Raw genomic sequence first — 7,126 nt, forward strand, 5'->3', positions numbered from 1 at the left:
GCCAGTGAATATTTTATTTTAATCGGATTAAAATTCGACGTTTTCTTTAATTTGTGCAAATACTCGTTTTAGCCAATAAAATAAAATATACTATTATTTACTTTTACGGGAGTTTTCTTTTTCTACCGCGAATGCCTTTTAACCATAGGACGTATTAGCAAGACATGCTTTTTAGAATGATAAAGTTTTTTTTGTACTGATTTAAAACTTGGTCTCGTTAATTCAGTAATAATAATTCTCTACGCAATTCGTCTTATGAGGTTGTTTCAGCTCGTAGTTTACGTTTTAGTAGCTTTTTTAAGAATAAAATAAGGCTTTTTGACGACGTCTTTGTAAAATTCTTTTTTCAGCAAGGATTGTTGTCCTTTTTTTCGAAGTGTTCTTTACACTCATGTATGTGGATTTTTACGCTCGAATGTTGGAATTTGTCCCAAAGGTGACAAATAGTTTTTCCCGTTCTTCACCGAACTTTTCAAAAATAAATACTTTTGAAATTTCGAATTTCCCCCGAGTGTAGGAAAAAATTATTTCGAATATTCGCGTTTGTACTTTTTTCTTGAATCCTTTTGGCCGTCAAATGCTGTCTTCCAATGGCTGTTTTTTTCAGAGTGAATTCGTTGCCCGAATATTCGTCATTCAGTTGTTGTTAGCAATTATTGTTGATTGATCCGGGAAGTTCTTGAATCGAACTCGTCAGCAATTGTCGTAGACCCGTGCTAGTGGTTACAAATGAAAGAAACCACAAGCAGTATAAAGTGTATAAAATATAATATGCATTTACCATAAAGAAAACAGGAGCCACTAAAGTGGTATGACAGGAACGTGTTCGTAGCATGCGGTTAAACATGGTATGAATGTTTCCATTTAGTCTCTGAAATCAGTGGTATTCTTCATAGGACTAGTTGATTCCACTTAGTTCTGAAATAGGGTGATTTGTACCCCACAATATATATAATAATAATAATAATAATAATAATAATAATAATAATAATAATAACTAGTAGTTAATAAAACATGTTAAAAACACTTTGAAAAAGAGTTAAAAACATATCTGATTTTAAAAAGGAAACTCTAAATAAATGGATAGTCCTTAATCCGCGGAGTTTCGAAGAAATACTTTCCTTCTCATCAGAGGGTAGAATTTAGTAAAATGCGGGATCGGATTTTGCTTGCACAAGTAGTAAATGAAACTACAAGTAAGTCATAGATCTTACTTGATAATAGGGAATAGAGTGAATAAAAAAATGATTTCACGTGAATGGAAAGTCTGGTGGAGGGTACAATTTCCAATGACGGTAAAATTCAAAGAAGCAGAATCAAAGAAAGTTAGTTAAATTTCCATTCGTACAAGTAAAATCCAAGGGAACCGTGTAATTGGAAGATGATCCTAAGTAATCCAAAAGGCAGAAATCCGTGGAATAATTCACGAATAGGTACAAGGAAACGGGAAAGAATTCCAATATATTATTAAAAGAAAGATACAATGTGGGTAAAAAAGAAATGGAACAAATATACAGCTCGACTGTCGAGGCAAGATTGAATTAAAGAAAATGGATGGAGAAGAAAGAAAAAAGAAGGGAGGAAAAAAGTTGAATTGTGATTGGAATAATTTTAAGATAGAAAAACCATTATTATAAGCTCTATCTCCTATTTAGTTTTATCGATCTTTTACATCTGGTTGAGATTACTTTATAAATATTAATTCTTTAATATTTATAATTTACTAAGTTTTGCCATCTTGCATCATTTTGGTAAACTAAACTGTAATTCTAATATATATATATATATATATATATATATATATATATTATATCATATATATATATATATTATATCATATATATATTATAAGTATATATATATATATACATATATATATATATATATATATATATATATATATATATATATATATATTAATAACCAGGTATTGAATGAAAGCTTCCCGTGACGATACGATACACTTTTTAACGCATTGTAAAATACAGTAAAAAGAAGAATAAACAACAAATGAAGCACAACATTATCGTTATAGATGAGATTATCGAAATTTGTTGAGACAAGGAATGACCAAGTGAACGACTAATGGAACTGCTCCTTGTTCGATTTCATACCTCTGTTCCTATCTAGTATGTATTTGTAAACAATCCCGACATAAACCTCACTATAACTATTTAATGTGCGTATGTGGAAAAAAACAATGAAACAGACGAACACGATAAAAAGAATGAGATAAGGGAGACGAATGAACGAAAGGAAAATAAAAAAAAACAAGTGTGGAATCACGAAAAGAAATGCATAGAATACGAGAACATAAGCAGTAAACGATAAGATGAAAAATAAGCAGAAAAAAAAGAGGAAAAAGATAGAAGAAAATAAGCATTGAAAGGTAAAAAGAAAAATAATCGCAATAGAAGAAGCGGAAGTAAAAAAAAACAATACGAAGAAGAAGAAGAAGAAGAAGAAGAAGAAGAAGAAGAAGAAGAAAATGATGATGGTGATGATGATGATGAATAAAAAAGCAGCAGCAACAGAGGAAAAAGTGAATAAGCAAGAAAAATGAAGTAATAAACCTATAAAGAAAGAAAAGGGAAAAAGAAAGATAGCTCAAAGGAAACAAAGAAAGAGGTGAAAAGTAAAAGAGGGGGGAGGGAAGTAAAAGAAAGGCAGGTGATAAAACAATAGAAAGGAAGTCACATAAAACGATAAATAAAAAAGAAGAGGATAAGATTGAGCTTCATTGCGAGAAAACTCTAAACTTCAAAAATAACCTTCAAAATTATCTGATTAATACATAATTCTATTCTTTAATTTAACATTTCCGTTTTGTTAAAGTAATTGTATACAAAATAAAATAATTTCTTATCAGTCAAAATTGGAGCTGAAAAACATGTCTTTTGTTATTAGATTTGCATACAAAGAAGAAAACATCTGCATTTGGAAAAAACAAAACATTTTCCTCCACCAAAATGTCAAAAATAAAATATACCTTTCTATTATCTCTTCATGTACCGTACTGAGAATACGAATGTATACAAAATTGACAGTTGTATCAGACATTAACCACCGGAGCTTTACATTTGTAGAATCGAATATCATACAAATTACCTCTATACATGAATTCTGTAACTGTCTTTATTTAAAGTGGTAAAATGAAAATCGAACATCAGTTACTAAGTAGAACTAGTATAGAATTTAACACAATATGGCGACCGTTAATTATAAATAATAAATCATATATACAGTGTATACACTAATAAGTAAAAATTACAATAATATACATGTGATAATAAACATAGTAATATATAGTAATAATACTTAGTAATAGTGATATGTAACACTAGAAAAATATGGTTTAAGGCCCCTAAAATTCGTACTAGGACTGTCTGCCAGAACCCGTGGCGAACTGGTTAGTGTACTTGGAAAGTTAAGTTCAATTCTCAGTGTAGGCAACTGAAAAATACAATTTCAAATTATCTAGGCCATTTATTCAGTCGTGGCTGAAATAACAAGAGCATGCTATAAAGAATTCCGTTTTAGTTTTCGTCCAGATTCTCAAGTTAGACAGAAACATTCCCGAGTTCGGCAAGATATATCCGAAGAAGGTCAGAGGTTACATAGACCGAAACGTTGTGGACATGACAGTTAGGATGAATCCAAATAATATGAAAATCCAATCCTCATTTAAAAAATTCAGAAATGTAAAATTATTTTCTTGCGCTATAAAATATACACTTTTACGGAATTAGGCAGAATGTAGAAACTATGCACAAAGAGAATTCAGTGTAATAATGAAATTAAACCAATGATCTAAGAAACCATAAAATGAATAAATAATTAAGTAACATTCATTTTTAAAGAAATGTGCAAATTATTTAACCTTCATGTAGTCGCTCACATATCCATAACAAAGTATCTAAAAAAGGTATCTTTAATAACTTTTCAATGGAAAAAAGTAGGTTTTTAATATTAATATAAGAGAGAGAAAAACAACATCAAAGGTAGTTAGGTATTTATATACATATATGTATATATACATTTATATATGTGCATATATATATGTATGTGCATATATATATGTGTGTAAAAGCATATGTACCTCCATCTACCTATCTATCTACTATTATATAAAAGTCACTTTGTGTGAGTTAGTTTCTTCCCCATAGGTTCCAAAACGGCTGAGCCTATCTTTTTCAAATTTCACACAATGCTAATTTATATGTTTGGCAGAGTTCTTTGGTATGTTTTTTTTTTACAGAAATTCATCCGATAAATATCGAAAATCAAAAAAGTCAGACTTTAAATATAGTTTTTCTATTTTATTAATGAAAAAGAATAATTTCTAAAGGGGAACATTTTAACTTACACAGGCAAAGGGAGATAAGAAAATCTTAGCAAATGATTTCTTCTTAAAAAAGAGATTTACTCTCATCTGGAGATATTGCTTAGTAGTAAAGCATTCAACTACAGATTGAATGATTCCGTTCAAGCCCAGGTGTACCTCACATTTTATTTTAATTTTTCTTAATGAGTTCAATTTACGACAAAAGATAAGGTAACATTTAAGATTGCCGCGAAGCATTTTTTGCATGCTTAAAAATAAAACATTAATCAGAAGTACATTTTCCAGGGCACCCATAGTCAAACCAAAATATCAACTGATGTGATATTGTCAACAAACACAGACGGAATTTAATAATCGGCATGATCGTTATTATTTACAAAAAAAACTTTTTCCACCAGGAAAATTATTCCTCGCAATATATTATATTCAATAGAGGATTGATTCTATAATAATTCATACGGAATCTGCATAAATTAAAATGTTTAAACGTATTGTACAACCAGGCAACGCCTGGCTGCCAGCTAGTGTACATATATACGTGTGTAAAGGATAAAGCACAAAAATAAAAAGCAAATTAAATTCAAAGAATTTAAATACAAACAAACGGTAAAATGTTTCTAGTGCAAAAATATATCTTTAAAAAATCTAACTTCGATAAGAATCGCGTTGCTAATTTGGTTGAATTTGGCTGAGGACATTATCATTACTATTTTTACTTGGTATTTTAATATATTTACTCATAGAATATTACATTTCCGCACGATTTGCGACATTTATTTAATGTGTTTCTAATATTTTCTTTATTTTTCTAATTCATTATTTACTGTATATACGGCACAGTCACATTGACGTACCGATTCTCGCCAGATCACCGAAGTTAGGCAACGTTGAGCCTGGCCAATACCAGATGGGTGACCATTTGAGAAGACAAGGCGCTGTACGTACCGCGAGGTAAAATACTAGGTTGAGCAACTGGCACGGTCTATCCTTCTCTCGAGGGTAGATGGGACTCCCTTAAGCTGTAGTAGGAACCCCATCTAATGATGGCATCACGATAAAAAATACCCTTGGTAGCCCTGGCGAAGCATCAAGTATTCAGCTACCGATAAGATTTGAATTACACTACAAACTCGTGTAGTGAGTTCAATCTCGGCTGCGGCCGCGCTGGATGGATTATTACTGTTACCGTGTGATAACACGGAAAGAAAAATAACGGATTTAAATATATTTCAACGAACCAAATGAACTATTACGCTCCAAGCTAAAATATTTCTTTTTACATTACGCGAAGTAAATACGCTTTCCTGCTCAAGATATGGCACCTCTTTCGAAAAATACACGCAATTAAAAAATATTTTGAAATATCAATGCAAACCTTTATTTATTATTAAAAGAAAAGTCCGAAAAAAATTATCGTGTAAAAAAAAAAAAACAAAAAACAAAATAACATGAAATTCTCAACTTTATCTGATAAACATATGTGAAAATCATTTTTATAAATAAGAAAATTAATTCAACATATTTTTGGTGTATAATCAATAAAAATGATCGTTTCTTTAATTTATACTGGCAATCTTATCAAATGTCATGAAAGTACTTTAATACAGTTTTAATTAAGTAAGTCTTTAATTAATGAAATTAACGTTGCTTTGCTATATTTTGTTGGATGAAAATTATTGCAGGATACAAATGGAGAATTAGTCTTTTTCTATAGCGGCTAGTGATGTCATAGATCAGTTAACGGGCCTCGTTTCTCGTTAGTGGTTGTTCAACGGACAAAGAGTCTAGTATACTTATAGTTATGATATTTATATCTACTGTATTACTCATGAACAATTTTTCTACGTAGGATGATTAATTTGAGAAATTAGTCTGCCTTTATCACGTATTTGCTTCCTATTAAGTTTATAGTGTTTATTTGATCTTCTTGGTGCACTGTTGTTTCGTTCAAGCTATTATCGAGTTTCCACTGAGTTTAATCATTTATGTTTTATTTTACTAAGAGTTTGATGAAAGAATTCTGAGCACGCTTTTTTGTTGGAGTAAATATCAAGTGTTTGCTTTTCTTAAACGAAGACGTTTCCTCTTCGTATTTTCCATCTTCAAGTAAAAATATTTAAATACATTATGTAATTCTTTCAAATTACCCCAAATGATTTCTTATCTTATTTATCAAAAGAATATTTTAGAAAATTGTAAGGCATTTTGTTTTTTGTTTTTTCTTAACTGAAAATAAAGATTTATCATATTTTGTTTTCATAATTAAAACTAGAAAGCGGAATTAACTCATTCTTATATTTAGATATTCTCCTCGAACTCTCCTGTCCAATCCATTCCATGGTAATCTATGCATAGTCACAATTTCCAAAATGTTACTTTTTGTTGTATTTTTATTTAAGGTCATATTTACACATTGCAAAATATTGTTTTGTGTCTTTGAATGTTAATTTGTTTCTAATTATGCGTAAAATCAATTTTAAAGTCTATCTTTAACAATGTGCACCTTACTACGTATAACACGGTGTTTCAATGTCAGTTACACCCGCTTGCATTTTAATAGCGTTGACTGGTGTGAGAAATTGTCAATTAGGGCTTAAAATCCTCCTACGGAATGGTGGAACCTCTGCAGGGGTTTGATGTGCTAATAGTCCGCCATCCACATATAGGAGTATAGAGAAAACTAACAATTTGTACATACTAGGATAGGCAAAGGATATTAGGGAATCCTGCATCAATTTATGAGGAGAAGACACTTGGAAAAGATATATTTTTGTACAGTAA

This window comes from Euprymna scolopes, chromosome 30, assembly GCF_053919585.1.
Source record: "Euprymna scolopes isolate OS-2025 chromosome 30, ASM5391958v1, whole genome shotgun sequence".
In the NCBI taxonomy this organism is placed as follows: Eukaryota; Metazoa; Mollusca; class Cephalopoda; order Sepiida; family Sepiolidae; genus Euprymna; species Euprymna scolopes.